A 15,992-nucleotide genomic window follows, 5' to 3' on the forward strand; every position below is an offset into this window, starting at 1 on the left:
TTCCATTCCAAATACTTTACCTGCTCTGAGATTGAACACCTGACGAACATCTCTCTAGGGTCCTCCAAAAATTCCTTTCAGTCTTATTAATGTAGGATACCGCTCCATAATGTTTAAACCAACCAAGCTGGCACTGCCATGTGTCACCCTGCCCTCTCCACTCTCTCCCAGACAAAATTCCTGTCCCCTTATGACACCTCCAAAACTTGTCCTAAACTGGAGTACGCCTACCTAAGGAATGTATCAAACAAAAGCTATGCACTTTCTTGTAAGGATAGTTTCAGTTGGTCTAGTTCCCAAACTGTATCACCTAAAACCAGGTGAGTGTCAGGATCCACAGGAGTGTGAAAGTGCCCACAGAAGTGCCCTTTCCAGAAGGTTGGCCCCCATCAGGTCTTTTTCAATGGGGTGGTTCCTCCCCAGTGCAGGACTTCGCGCTTCCCCTTGTTGAACTTGATGAGGTTCCTGCCAGCCCATTTCTCCAGCCCGTCCAGGTCCCTCTGGATGGCAGCACCACCTCTGGTGTACTCGCTGCTCCCCCCAGCTGTGTGTCACCTGCACACTTGCTGAAGCAGCCCTCTGGTCCATCGTGGAGGTCACTGATGGAGAAGTTTAGCAGGACTGGACCCAGCACTGACCCTGCTTTGTGCCACTGATCGATCATATTCACCTCATTCTTGCTGCTTTCATGCGATGACACATGCAGTAGCTAAAGCTACCCTAAAGCTGTTGCTTGTGACATTTTTATCTCTACGTTGTAAAGACGGGTACATGAACATTGCATGGATTTCCTGTTTTTATCACCTACAAATAGCCCATTCTAGATAATAACATCCCTCTCCTTTATCTCCCTGGCAGGAAAAAAATTAGGCACAGAGTTCTCCCACCTGAAAGCCTGCCTGGGAAGTAATCTCTGTACACAACACCCAAGTACTATCTTTGTACACTGATAGATGTGCACATTTCTTACTAGAACATAGATTACAGTCAGTGAGACCCGAATGTTAATGTACCAAGAATCCCTTGGCCATTCTTCACTGGGGACAGTTTTCCAAGAAGGCACCAGGATTTGATCTGAATTATATCACCAGTCTACAAGTCTGCAGGTTTTTTCCATTCAGCTTCCTGGAGAGAAGCTCCTCAAGAGTATGAATATCCAATCCAAGTATACAGGAATCTTCAAAAGACTCCACTGGTTACTGCCATCAAGAACACGATTGTGGACAGCCTAGAAACAGAGTGAGCTAAAATACAGCATCCTTTCCTTTGCATAACCTAAAGGAGCTCTCTTAAGGGAGTAATTTATCTAAAATGTTTGAAGAGATTTAATGACATTTGGAGGAGTACTTTCCTCCACCATTTCCAAATCTCCTTCACTGCATTCCTCACAGTGCCACTGCAAAAAAAAAAAAAAATAGTAAGACAGTAAGGTAACAGGACAACAGGACAACATATTTAAGTGCTCTTTTTTGATTCTCAAGGAATGCTGGCCATACAGCTGTGGTATATTCAATGCATTGATAACTCACCTAGTGGCAGAAGTCGGAGGCCATTAAAAAAGTCCAGAAGCACAAAGGGAAAATTCTTTTCAAATACCTGAAGTGCAAAGACTTCTTTTTTTCTTAAATGCCTAGCCTGTTTGATTTTCCTTCTAATTTTCTAGGGTCGAAAGTTATTCACAAATATTTGGATGCCTTCCACTCTCTCTGCACATAGTGAAATAATAATAATAGGAAAATGTAGCTCTTTAAATAACAGAATATTCTGCAAGTTGAAAAAGCCATAGATTTAAACCCCAATAAGATCCAAATGAAAGAAGCAACTCCAATGGAGGAAAGCCTATGACTATACGAGCAGGGTGGTCCTATCCCACCCACTGAGCAAGACATCTTTAAAACCCTAGCTATATGTTTTATGTTTGCTTGCAAAGACAAGTAGCACGTGTGTTGGAATGTGAGAGATACGGATGAAACATGAAGGAGTGAGATGGGAGATTGGTAATCAGAGGGCTACAATTAGAGGGTGAATGACAGATTAGCATCCAGCAGCATGCGAAGAATGCAACCCTCCAGAACCATCAAGTTTGTCTCCTCAGCACTGTCACCCACAGCCGGAAAGGTTTTTCTGCCCAATGTTAGTTACACAAGACAACAAAATGGAAAAAAATAATTTGGAACAGGAAGCTAGCATGATGACACAATAGCTAAAGGCGCAATGGCTTGGAGATACCCAAACTTGACTGGAAAAGGTCCTGGGTAATCTGCCCCAAGTTTGTGCTGCTTGGAGCTAGGGGTCTGAACAGACAGACAGCCTCCCGAGATCTCTTTCAACACACATTACTTCATTCAGGAAACAGAGGAGACTGAGATCCTGCTATAAAGAATATTAAAATGTATTAAGCTTCCCTCTGATCAGGTACATATTGACAAGGCACATATTTTAATCAGCAACCTAAACAAATCCACTGCTATCTACTAGCCCAGCAAACTTTACCTTTCCATACATAGTAACTACCGCAAGTGTGCTGCATTAATTAGACATAAGCCTAAATCCCAGGAATTGTTTAACAGTTTTTGAAGGGATTACTGGGTCAACAGATCACAGTGATTCACAGTTAATTTACTGAATTCCTCGCCAGTGTTCTTTTACTATTTTTTAAATCAAATGAATTTTGATTTTCACAATTCTATTTTCACAATTTCTATTTTTTGCTAAAACAACATCCCTTTGAAATCAACTCTGCCCTGTAAACAAGGTACAACTAAATATTCATTCAAAAATTATCAGTCTGCAGTTGTTAAAGTATTCAGACAATATGAACAGTAATTGCAGTCTACAGTCATACAAGACTTCTGGCTTAGACACAAAGTCAAAACTTCATTTTGCACAAAAATATCATCCCAAAGCCAACAGGACTAACTCAAACCGACAACGTACTGCCAAATCTTACATCAAGCGGTTAATGGCCTTCCACCCAGAAATACATAAGCAGCATTAACAAGCAAAACTCAAGAGTTCTCCTAAACCCATCAAAGAACACATTTTGTTTTCACCACTTTTTCCCCTACACACTGAAGCTTTTCTGAGAAACGAGGGTAAAGACTCGAGAGGAACACTGCGAGGACTGACGTATGGTAACAGCGACTGAAATCTCAACATACAAGCAATCACTGCCCAAAGTTGTACAACCCATTTCTCTGGCTGTCGCCTTCTTTTTATACATTAAACTCTTTGGGCCTAATGCTTACAGTTCATTACTGAGAAGTTCAATGCTTTCTATTCTGGTCTCCGAATATAATCCTCCAGGCTTTTGGCCTCATGCCTTTCACTCATGTCAAAACAAAGACGTGCAGCTCTGTCTCCTCTCGACCAAATAGTTCAAGTACCTTCTATACCTCCAGCCCTGAGCATGTTCACGACATTGTGCCCAGCAGTAAGCCGTGATTTTAGAGCTTTCTAAAGCAAAAGCTCTGCTACTTGCATTAGCAGAAAGAAAAGCTTAGAAAAAAACATTTTAAAAGTTATAGCTGCCACTAATACTTACTGTTTCTTTACTTTAAAATAAGTAAGTGCCCAATGTAGATTTCTTAAACACTAACTCAGTCTTGCACTTTCAGGCTCATGCCACCGCAGAGCTACCTTCCACCAAGACAGCATCCCCACTCAGCCTGCAGGGTCCTCCCGGCCTCCTCCCTCCCCAGACTTTTTGTCTCCTGCTCCGAAGTAGCTCAGCACTTGGCAAAATACCTCTAGAGGTGCAGAAAACACCACCAGCAATCACCTCAGTATACAACAGTCCCTGAATTATTACGCATCCCACCTCCTCGAGGGAGGTTGGTGCCTACTTTCCCTTTTTTAGATGGCACGAGCTATCGCCCTGCATAGCAGGGGTTCAGAGGCTTGTTATCAGCACATATATTATCAGAAAGTAGGAGCAAAATCTTAAAAATACTTATACTTGTCATATGCAGTACACGACTCGCTCATGTTTTGCAGCACTGGAAGAAATCACAAATATGACTCCAGAGCATCACTCGGGCTTTTTTGTGAACAGCAATGCAAAGTCAGGAATTATCCTCCAGTGTAACATGCATCTTTGCCATCTCCAGTATGCCATTTGAAAAAAAATATACCAAGTTAGTTGCTATCCTCTTAATTCCAGCACTAGTTTCAAGTAATATTGAAGAAGATGTTTTGCATATTGCCAGCTACTATACAGTACTCGCACGTGGAGAACACATACCATACCCATCAGCCTGATACTCCACCAACACGTTTGACTACTATTTACAGCCTGTTTTGAAACCTGATGTTTAATTCTGCAACATTCAACAAGACAAATATTAAAATATTAGCTATTATTAACAAAACACTTCATGGACACAGCAGACATAGAATCGTAAGGGTTGGAAAAGACCTCCAAGATCATCTGGTCCAACCATCACCCAACTACCAATGTCACCCATTAAAACATGAAACTACACACACACACACACACAAAAAAAGTACGATTATTCTTCATACAGCCCTGCATAAAGCAAACTAGATCACAAGTTTTAGCTAATATGCAAGTAATTAAATGCAACTGCCAGCAAAATTCACCTAGTAAAGTTTATGAGCAGTTAAGCAGGACTCAAAGCTCAGCAAAGTCCCACTGATAGCATTACCAAAGATAGCACAAATTCAAGAGTTTGCTCTTTTAAATTCCACTGTGTGTTTTGTAATTTTTTCCCATCATAACATAACTGGATTTCCTCTCCTATTAGTGGTCAGAGGTTTTGTCCTATTTAAAACAATCAAACAAACAAAACAATTGAAGTTCATGCTGTTTGCCAACAGATCCAACTTACAACCCAAACTGGGCAACCACAAAGACGTGGAAGATCTCTTCAGTTTCCTCAAAACAATAGATTTTTCCATTTTATTCCATGAAAACAGATAACAGCGAGCAGCTAGCATATAGTTCTTGATTATCAAAACCCTTTATTAGCAACTACTGTAGAAAACAAACAAAAGCAAGATTTGTGTCATTTAATAAAGCCACTGAAGGCAAACAGTGCAAAGCATAAAAGAAGGACCCATGATTCAAAGCAGAAATAAAAGCAGTGATTCAGGGAAAAATCTAAGATTAATGACTGCGAAGTCACAAAGGACAGCTCTGAAAGCAATCAAGGAGAAAACTGGAAACTTCCTTGCTTGAAAGCAAAGAGACACTAATAAAAAGCTTTGTATGATTTGCTTTTCTTGCAAAGACTGTTTCAATGTCCAATCTACGAAAACACAACACTTGCACATCAGCTTACGCTATGACAACCCAAGTTCTTTAAGGGAAGTGTTTTAGCTCTAAGGATTTTAATATATTCTAGTATCCATCATTTAAAATCTACAGCCAAGCTCAAGGCATATCAGTGTAACTAAAAAGCACTATCTGGGATCACAACAGATTAGATGCCAAACATTCTTCATTCCAGCTTAAAAGTCTCCTTTGTTCTTCTGAACATGGAAATATGCTCTGGAGACAGGGGGACTTGCAGATAAGGGAACAGCAGTAGTTCAAAAAGCGCTAACAGACAAAAGCTGAGAAATTCCTGCAGACACCATATCCACCAAGCTCTGTCCATACCTGCGTATGGACCTGAATTCACCCTCAGTGGTAGCAAAACCCCGATTAGTTTTAGAATAAACAAGCACAGTGTCTGTATCCATTTTTTAAAGGCAAGTTTTTGAAGAAAACAGGAGAGAGGAGAAGAAAACACAATCATTTTTCAATAAAATATGGTACTACAAAACTCGTATTCAAGAAGAGAGCAGTGAGTGCTGAAGGCTTTTCCTCCAAAACTTTACAATTCAGAGGAAATACATCTCAGATTTTATAACACACAAAAAAAAAAGCAAAGGAGAACAGCTTTTTTTTTTTTGCCTACAACAGGATAAAGGAAATTGACTGCTATGTTTTCATTCTTATCTTTATTAAATCTTTATTAACTTTCAAAAACTCACATATTTAGCGTTTTAATTGTCCAGAGGTATTTCCCATCACAAACTTAAAACTACAAGCATCCCTAAAGAACCGCCAAAGAGCAAACCTCCTGCAGTTGTTCCAACCAAAAGGGGAATATCCATACATTCTCCTCAGTACAGAAAATAAATGTGGTTTAATTTCAGAAAGCAAAACAAACAAAGCTCTTCAGCCAAAAAGCCTGGAAGTAAAAAGCTGAAATTACACATTTAAGCATCCCTTGGTGAGAAGCGGTGACTAAGTGTTTTGGCAAAGAGTCATTTAAATTTTGCTGAAGATACTACGATTTTTGGCAACTAATTCAGTGTGCAAGTCTAATACTATTTTGGAAGGAACTCTACTTTAAAACTAACTTCTTTTTTTTTATTTTAATACTACAGGATCTGGCTTTAAGTAGCACAGCTACGGAAGCAGGGGTGTCTCCATATTCACCATTAACTCGACGGTAAAACCAGGCAGTGATCTTGCCACACACAACGTGCTAGGAGAAGTCTCAGAGCCCCCTGCATGCGCTGGGAGCGCACATGAACAGAACTCTCTGAGAAGACCCTCAACCCCCCAAGGAACTTGTGAGGAAACATCACCTGCTTGGTAAGATTTCTGAGTGGCCTGGGCAAAACATTCTGGCAATGGTTTACACCTCAGCTGTAAGCTGGAGAACTCAGAACTGCTCTCACCAATCCATTTGAAACTGGCTGAGCTATAAGCCCCGGAAAATGAAGTATGTCTTATTTTATTTTTCAATCTAGTCCTACGTAAACCATAATAATACTGAAAAAAAGCCTCTAGGTAATGCCATTTGGAAGAGTACTTTACGTGGATATCCAAGCTGCCTTCATAAGGCACAAAACACTACAAGAAATACTGGAACAAACTCTGAGGTTGCGTTCTTACATGCAAGCATTATGGTTGAGACTTTTTTTTTTTAAAAAAAAGTCCAAGAGTGTGGCTGAAACGTCAGTGCTATGTCAGAGGTAGCCTTGATGGTCACAGTGATCCTTTCTAGCCTAAAAAACACTTGTTTAATCTTCAGTTATGCAAATACCCACTACACTTTCAACAATGCAGGTACCATTTTTCCAATCTCTCATGCAAGCAACAAGATCTGGCACATAACTCCAAAGAAGATCTGCAAGAGCTGTAGCTGCTTCAGTGACTCCCACCAAGGAAGAGTTGTGAATAAGAAACAGGCGAATACACAAAACCATTTACACAGCTAATTTGAAATGCATGCTATGAGGGAATAACTGATTTTCATTGAAGAATATCTTCACTTAGTACAAGTTACAGTTTCTATCTGCCAACCTTTTTCATCCCCAAAAGAAACAAAGAATACCAAAAGGACCTAACATCAGTTATAGTAAGAACAGTACAGTCACATTGTGTAGCATTATCCAAAAGGGACCAAACATGGACATAGGAAGTTACAAGTTATTTGCTGTCATACTTGGCAAAGCTCTCTGGAAGATTTTGCTTTACAATTCACTGCACACACAATTTTAAGCCAAATCCCGCATACTGAAATTACACTTGAAAAAAATGTTTTAAAATTGTATTTTGATTGGCGATTGGGAAAGGATTACACTTGTATTTTTAAAATAATGAAAGATTCATCACACGCTATTTGAAAGCAGTTGACGTTCGCGTTTAATGTTCAGTCTTTACCTTCTGCTTATCTTTCCATCAAGTTCCACATTTTGGTACTCATTGCAACGCTGACTGAAGAATATAATTTTATTTTTGCATACAGAATAACTTCTAATTAAAAGCTTTTCAACTGTGCAGAGAGCATGCATTACATTTGTATGTCAAAATATATTTGTATATATATTGTCCTCATAATAATGAACAATGTAATATTGTGAACTAAGCACATTTTTAAAAGAGATGCAAATAACAATTAACCAAATACATGTAGCACTTAACCAGGAAAATACCACGGTGAAAACTATCCTTCTGTCTCTCATAATTACACTTTTCAAGTAGGATCATGCAGACATCAAAAAAAAAAAAAGATCACAGGAATATGATTTGTACACTGTGCATAACATGCAACAGGTTTTCCTGAACTGGACTTTAAAAATCAAAACTTCTCTGTTGTCTACTAAGCTCTTTACATTGCTTTCTGAAGCTTTCATCTCTTTGAAGATGGGTATTTCTTAGACTTATCATCTAGATGTAGTATGAGAACAGTTCTTTAAACTCATGAAACACACTAATTATTTCTTTTGTAAAATGACTCATTACTGATGTCTTACTCTATGCTGCTAAATCAAATGTAGTAACACTGTTCATAAAACAAATGCAAATGCTGTAATTCAAACTACCCTTGTGTGTCTTGTAAGAAATGCTGCACGCACTAGCATAGTGAGTAAAAAAAGGGGAGCCTTCTGACCCCATTATGGCTATACCTGCCCCTTTCCTAAAGTGCCAAAGGTATGGTCTGTTTTGTCTGAATCTGGATTTCTTTGGTATTATATACAGAGATGCACAGGACTAAAATTTGTATTTATACTTTTTTTCTGTGACTTTAAGCAACCGTGTTGAGGAGGAACAGCATAAAACAATAGAGTACATCTGGGGAGGGGAAAGACATCACAGCTATATTTCACAAGGAAATTAAGCATCTACAGCTGCTTTTAGTCCCTTTTTTGAAACTTCTTGTGAGGCAAATCAATAGTCCGTTTGTAATACCAGAAAGCAGCAAAGACACATTGCTAACACACTATGATGCTACCAAAACCTCCAAGGTTTACCTCCAAAATCTTATAAATGTACATATAAATCTGCTACACTGGTCAACTCCATAGCAACTTTGTTGTAAAATGAAGGTTCTCCAGTTATCTTCACATTTTCATTACGTACACAGTGCAGAAACTGGAAAACAAGACTTCCATAAAGGGTTTCAAATGCAACTTAGAAAATATACTGTTTACTAGCTGGAAGGATCACGTACTAACAGTGTTGAGCAAAGAATGTATCTGATAACATAAAATAATACATAATTTGTTTACTGTAAACCTGCCTATTTTTCTTGAATATAAATAATATCTGTATACAATTTAAACAAAGTATATCTATATTTTTCTTCCAGGATTATTTTATAGCAAAAAGTTATAGAACATTGCAGTTGTGTCGATGTAAGATTAAAACATGAAGCCATTAGAGAAGGAACGAATAGGTGAAGAGAGGTGAAGATCGTAGCACAGATGAAAGTTCACTGATGTTCTGCAAAAGGAGAGACAAGTCTTATTGCAGTATCTTTATCAGTCATAGGAAAAGAAACTGTAAGTGATTTGAGTTTGTTACCTAAATATTTTTACTACATTTTGTAATATATGGGAAGAGATGGGAAGAAAACATTAAGAACTCAGAGGCGATCCTACAAGGCCCTGACCCTGCATGTCCACAGCTTTTCACATTCCTCCCAGCTCTCCTCCTGCTCACATACACTCCTCCCTGGTGCCTGCACCCACTCCTAAACGAGCTGGGATCAGCTCTCAACACCAAGATTCCCACCCACCCATGTGCTGAGGGCACCCAAAACATCCCACTCTTCAGTTTACTTCTGAACAGAAATTCTCATCTCTGAAGAAGGGAAACGTCTAAAGCAGGGTGAGCCCACCCCATGGGTCACATCACAAAGTCGTACCAGGCCAGCGCGCGCGGTGCTAAGAGAAGCCCGTGGTGCCTGAGCCCAGCACCTGCAGCTAGGCTGCTGCAGCACAACTCGGAGCCATCACACGTCTCCATCCTTGCATTCCAGGTTGCAATGGGTCAGTGGCAACCTCACACAACAGCACGGTCTTGTCTTCAGGCTGACTGTTTCTCCATTCATCGCCGCCCTGCCCTTCCAAGTAGGCTAGCTGCTGTTTTCCAGGCTCCTCGAGGGCAGGAGGTAGTTTCAACAGCCACAGTAAGAGAGCAACTGGGATCTCCCACAGCAGCAGTGCGTGTAAAATCCTGCTGGTAACTAGGAAGGACTGCAGTTTCTATCCAACCTTTATATTATGGTTCCGGGCAGCACCTTCCTCCAGATACCTCACAGGCAGCTGACCAAGAACTGCTAAACGAGGAGCTGGACTCGCTTGTTTTTCTAGAGAGGTCACCACACTGTGATACCACTGGTAGTCCCCAGACAGACTGACAGCCAGTTACCCATGGTATATCACAGGTACCTACCACTCACCGACCTCCAGCAATGCAGTCATCACTCACAGACTCAGAGCTACCTAAAGAAGTTGCAGAAGACAACTGCAACCCGTTCCCTAAGTGCTGCGGTCTTCTTCACGCTGAGCACAGAGCTCTGCAAGGCGTTTAGGGCCTTGCCACACAAGCCTGTGCTCCTGAGTCACTGCAGCCCATCGCAGCCGTGCACAAAGGGTCCTCCAAAAGGGCAGCAAGCACCACACCTCTGTGGTCTGCCAAGGACTATAAAGCAAATCAGCATTTAGAGCAGACACAGCTGAGAGGATGCTGAGAAGTCTGCGATGTAGTCCTTGTCCTGCATTCAGCCTCAGGAAGCGTTCATGGTGTAGCAGAAGCAGGCATAACCCAAGCCTCTCAAATGCACACACAGACAGCGCAAGCCAGGAGAAACTTGCAGGTAAAGAAAACTCGTTCCAGGTCCTACAAATTGCACACGGGGCAAGTCGTGCTCTCCGCCAGTCAGCAGTGTCAAGTACTTGAACGCTGGCCAGAAGGTCATCTGCCTGAAAGAGTAACCTCTGTATTTTTTGTAAAGTGCTATTACATTTGCAATCAAAACAAAAATGTTTTTAAGTTGTTTGTTAAGACTGAAAGAGCACTCCACCCACAGAGAGTTTATAGGGGCTCTAAGAAATATTGTACTGAAGTGAAAAATGCACAAAGTATTTTTGTTCTCAAGTAACTGCAACTTCAGTAAAATCATCTTCTAGACAATACCCTAGGTGGAAAGATAGATTAAGAAAACTATTTCCCACCAACAATTACAGTATAAATAATTGTGGGTTTTTTTCCAAAACATCCCTGTTAGACATTATTCCATACTGAGGTTGACAAGATACTGCATAAGTAAGACAGGTATGCGTCCTTAGTAAAGAATATCCATGTAGCTTTCGTAACAGGGTAGTACATTCATTTAAAACTATCACTTTTGTGCCTCAGTTTTTAGTCTCTCACCTTAAATATAAATAGCTAAGACAGCTCTTTATATCATCTGTTACAACACTTGTCTTCTCTTTATGACCACTGATACCTCATTTTTGAAAACAGCAACAAGAAATTTAAATATGCAGACGCCCTCAAATTCCCAAATCCTTTTGGAAAAGAGCATCTGACTGGACAAAAATTAAAAATACAAACATTTTTGATGGAATAATTTCTAATCTATTTCAGAAATTAGTTATGATTACGTACTGATACCAATCAATTGAAAAGTCACCGTTTTCTAGATTTCTGATTCTCTTCCTTTGCAGAGCTCAAAAATTGCTATGGAGTTCAATCTGTGGTCTGGAGATTAAACTAAATACTTTTCTCTCAACGATCCCAAGTGTTTAGGCATACACGTTATTATACACTATTGCCTCTAAGGTTGCAAAATGAGGATTATGATCACATAAGTGAAATTTAAATTGAAACACATCCACAATGAGGATACAATCGGCTCTCTTTAGTATGTACAGATGCATAACGTGTAAGAATTTAAACAGAAAAAGAAGGCACGATGCACATGCTAAACTTTGTGCGTGAGAGCTGTGACACCGAGGAGCAGCAGTATGAAATCTGCACGCTTCCGCCAAGGTGAAAACATGGAACTAAAGCCCGAGCGCTGCAAGGTGCCATTTTCAGCGCCGCTCAGTTCAGACGCAGGCCAGCTTCTGAACGGAGCCTGTCCCTCCAAGGCCAACTTTAAAAAAACAAAAATAAAAGGTTAGGTTTCCTCTGACCAAGCGCCCCCCCTGGGAGCCCGCTGCTGCTGCCTGTGCGCGACGCGGCCCCCCCCTGCCGGCCGCCGCAGGAGAAGCAGGGGCAGGGGGCCCAGCGCCGTGCCCTGGCCCAAACGTGCGGCTTGGTCCTCTCACTGCCCCTCCGTCCTCCCCAAAAGCGGGGCTCCCTGTCACACGGCCCCTCCGTCCTCCCCAAAAGCGGGGCTCCCTGTCACACGGCCCCTCCGTCCTTCCCAAAAGCGGGGCTCCCTACCTTGCTGCGCAGGTAACACCCAAAGCATCTCCCCTGCTTCTGAACGACTTCCTTACGTGACTCCACGTAGAGGAGAGCTCCAGGCTTGTCTTTTGGTTTGGTATTCTAGGCTCGGCACTACGGCGTTACGGGAATGCAGAAGGAGAAAGCAGTGAGAGGTAAGCCACCTGCTGCAGGCAAGGTTAACCGTCACGCAGGGTTCCCAGAATATTTTGCTTACCGTGCTGCTAACTTTTAACGACTTAAACCAACATGTAAGCATCTGCTCTGTAGATTTCACTGCTTGAAAAATAAAACACGTTACTCTGATACATTACCAGCACAGCAGAGAACAACAGCAGGCAGGTATGAAGCAAGGTCAGCATCACGCATTTGCTGCTGCGCCCAAAAAAGTTAAGAAGCTACCCAGGGAAAATATCATCACGCTTTTTTAGTTACCTAAAACAAATGCAAAGCAACAATGTCCATTTGCCAAGTTTTCTGCCATTCATATAAAATAAACATTTGCCTCCCAAACACTGCAGCACCCCAAACACCACAGCACCTGTGCAGCTTCAAAAATGAGAAGAAAATCCCTATATATGAAACCAGTGCAGAAATACCGTTGAATCTCTGTGTATTTTTTCTTTCCTCTATTGAAACAGAATCGCTGAGGACCCAAATTAATCTCTGTGCTGTTACAGCTGCTGTGTCTTGCACGAGCAGATCCCATGGATGCATGGCACCCTGGAAAAGGACTGCAGCTGAAGCCACTGCACACTTTCGTTAGGGAGGAGCATGTTGCTCCCCTTGAAAGGATTTTCCTAAAAGGACTTTGAATGCTTTGAGTGTCTCCCAGGAGTATCACACAACTTTATGCTGCATTACCATCAGGGTTGCTCATACCTGTGGAAATTTTATTTCCCCTAAAACATGCTTCCTAGCAATCAAAAATACGTTACAATTGGTGAAATGGAGATCTCAAGAAAGCTGGAAAGAGACAGCAGGTAACGCTGGAAGTCAGACCCCTTGTGTTCTCCTCTTGTTTCAGTACCCCACCTTGCACAGCTCGCTCACCCTCATCAAGCATGCTGCCTCTTCTTCATCCGCTTAAAAAGAGAAGAGCCGTGAACAACCACCAGTCACACTCGTGCTCTCTGTGCGCTTTGCTAACTGGGCTATGAACAGCACAGAAGTAGACTTGTGGCAGTCTCACTTCATCTCGTTGTTACACGCTTAACATCACCTTGACATCACACAGCAAGGCGCTGCCCTTCCTCTTGTTCAGGTCAGGCTAATTCAGCAGAGCACAGAAAAATCCAGAGGCGTGGTCCAGCTCTTCATTTTGCATTCCTAGGCTGAAGTCCATATTGTATTAGGTGTTTATATTTCTACACATAACTACACTTAGAAATGATGCTGTGAATACCACATAACATTTCGGTTAGTTCAGCATACCTACACAACCTTTAAAAACTTGATGACAATTTATAAGTATATAGAAGCAGAAAAGACTGTGTTCCTAACTTGTTACTTTAACAGGAAAAAAAATTCTAAGCAAAGTTCAGTATATTCTACATCCAGGTCAACTGGATCCGTTCTTAAAATCTTTTGTGGACTTCTCCCTTGGACACCACCCGAGCCAGCTCACAGCTTCATCCTAGCACAGCCAGCCTCATTAGTAGGGATATTCAATGGAAAGCAGAATGTTAAAGATTACGAAGTAATTTGGGATATCAGGTCCTGGATCCAGTAACTGGCATTTCTGCATTCCCCTTACTGTGTCAGTCCTGCAATATTAACAAACAGCATTAGCCTCCATATCCTACTGGGCACACTCTGACGTAATCGCAGCCACACAGAACTGGAAAAATTACAAAACGGAGAGCAACAAGGGCGAACAGCAGTATGGAATCACTTCTGTGTAAGGAAAAATCAAAGATATCGGGATTTTTCAGCCTGGAGGAGATATTCTGGGATATGTTAATATACATCCACTGCTTCTTCCTGTGACTAGGTGCCTGTTACTGGCCACTGTCACAACTGGTACTGTGGGAAAACCAACGTGACAAAATTCACTGCAATGGCCACAGAGGGTGACTTAGCTGCTGCTCACTGTGGGTCTCACCATGCCTGTCAAAAGCACCTCTGCTTCGTGGTGGGGTACGAGAACACCCAACAGGTAAGAGGATGCCAGCTGGCTGCCACCCTCCTGTTGTTGGGACGTGGTGTCTGCTCTCTGTCAGTCCTCCGTGCTGCTGGGCCTTGCCTAGAACATCACTGTCCCCACGTCCCCACTGTGACAGCACCCAGAGAACCAGCACCCAGGGAACTGTGGCTGTCCTCACTCGTAACTACGCGTTCAACCCCCGTGCTACTACTTCTGCTGCTTTCACAGGTGAGCATTTCCACTTACTTCTCTCATTCCTGCCTTAATACTTCTGCTGTAAGCCACTAGAGTACCAGCCTCACAGGTCTTTGATCCCACCCACTGACGTTTCATCACACTTCCCACCTTCTCTCTACCTGCCAGTAAAAGCCTGCACATAGCTTTGCTGCAGACCTGCACCTCCTATTTTAAACCCACGTGTTTCCTACAGAAACAGGACGCATTTTTGTAGGAGTATTTTTAAAAAAATACGAGAACTTCCTGTAGGCTATTTGCTACAGAAAGTGAAGGGATGAGAAGTGAGATAGGCAAATGCAGACAGGTAGATCACAGAATCGTTGAGGTTGGAAAAGATCTCTAAGATCATCTGGTCCAACCATCCCCCTACCACCTACGTCACCCACTAAACCATGTCCCTAAGTGTCAGGTCCAATCTTTCCTTAAACACCCCCACGGATGGTGACGCCACCACCTCCCTGGGCAACCCGTCCCAATGCCTGACTGCTCTTTCTGAGAAGAAATGGCTCCTCATTTCCAACCTGAACCTCCCCTGGCACAACTTGAAGCCATTCCCTCTAGTCCTATCACTAGTCACCTGTGAGAAGAGGCCGACCCCCAGCTCCCCACACCTTCCTTTCAGGTAGCTGTAGAGAGCAATATGGTGTCCCCTGAGCCCCCTCTTCCCCAGACTAAACAACCCCAGCTCCCTCAGCCGCTCCTCACAGGACTTGTGCTCCAGGCCCTTCACCAGCTTCGCAGCCCTTCTCTGGACACGTTCTAGGGCCTCGATGCCCTTCTTGTACTGAGGGGCCCGAAGCTGAACCCAGCACTCGAGGTGCGGCCCCACCAGAGCAGAGCACAGGGGGACGATCGCCTCCCTGCTCCTGCTGGCTGCACCATTCCTGATGGGACAGCTGTGACCTAGGCAGGACAGCCACGAGCAGAACTGACGTTTAAGATTTAAAACACACAACCAACAGCCGGCACAAAACCTCCGCCCGAGGCGCCTGGGCCTTTATCCGCCCCCAGCCAACGGCCACGGCCACGCCAACACCGCCCCGGCCCCGCCCCGCCGCCCAGGGGAGGCCCCTCCCCGCCCTCACCTGCCGCCCTCCTGTCGCCGCGGTGCCTCCCGGCCACTTCCCCGCCTCCTGCCGAGGAGGGTCCTGCCCGGGGGGGTCCTGCCGGGGGCCGTCCTGCCTGAGGCCGCCGCCGCCGCCGCCCCGCCCGGCCGCCGTCAGCAGCCACCGCCGCGCCGCCCGCCACTGCCGCCAGCCCGGCGCCGCCATCTTGGGCCGCGTGCGGGGCGGGACGCCGCCGCTGCCCTCCCCGGCGGGCGCATGCGCACCGGGCGCGGTGAGGCGGGGCGGCCGCCATCTTAGGGCGGGGAGGGCAGGGAGCGGCCGCAGCGGGGCGCCCGGC

At 43.5% G+C, this 15,992-nt stretch overlaps 1 long non-coding RNA gene across 3 annotated transcripts; it reads right to left on the bottom strand.

The window, feature by feature from the left end:
- Positions 1 to 8,456: 8,456 nt before the first annotated feature.
- On the bottom strand, positions 8,457 to 15,809 carry LOC308190169. 3 transcript variants are annotated; one of them, XR_013946966.1, is made up of 3 exons: positions 15,674 to 15,809; positions 12,203 to 12,319; positions 8,457 to 11,909 (listed from the first exon to the last, which is right to left on the bottom strand). It is a non-coding gene; the product is annotated as an uncharacterized lncRNA (long non-coding RNA). The 3 variants fall into 3 exon arrangements; XR_013946967.1 differs by lacking the exon at positions 15,674 to 15,809 and adding an exon at positions 13,259 to 15,578; XR_013946968.1 differs by lacking the exon at positions 15,674 to 15,809 and adding an exon at positions 12,423 to 15,578.
- Positions 15,810 to 15,992: the final 183 nt, after the last annotated feature.

Source organism: Anser brachyrhynchus, assembly GCF_964034855.1.
Source record: "Anser brachyrhynchus genome assembly, chromosome: 2".
Classification (NCBI taxonomy): Eukaryota; Metazoa; Chordata; class Aves; order Anseriformes; family Anatidae; genus Anser; species Anser brachyrhynchus.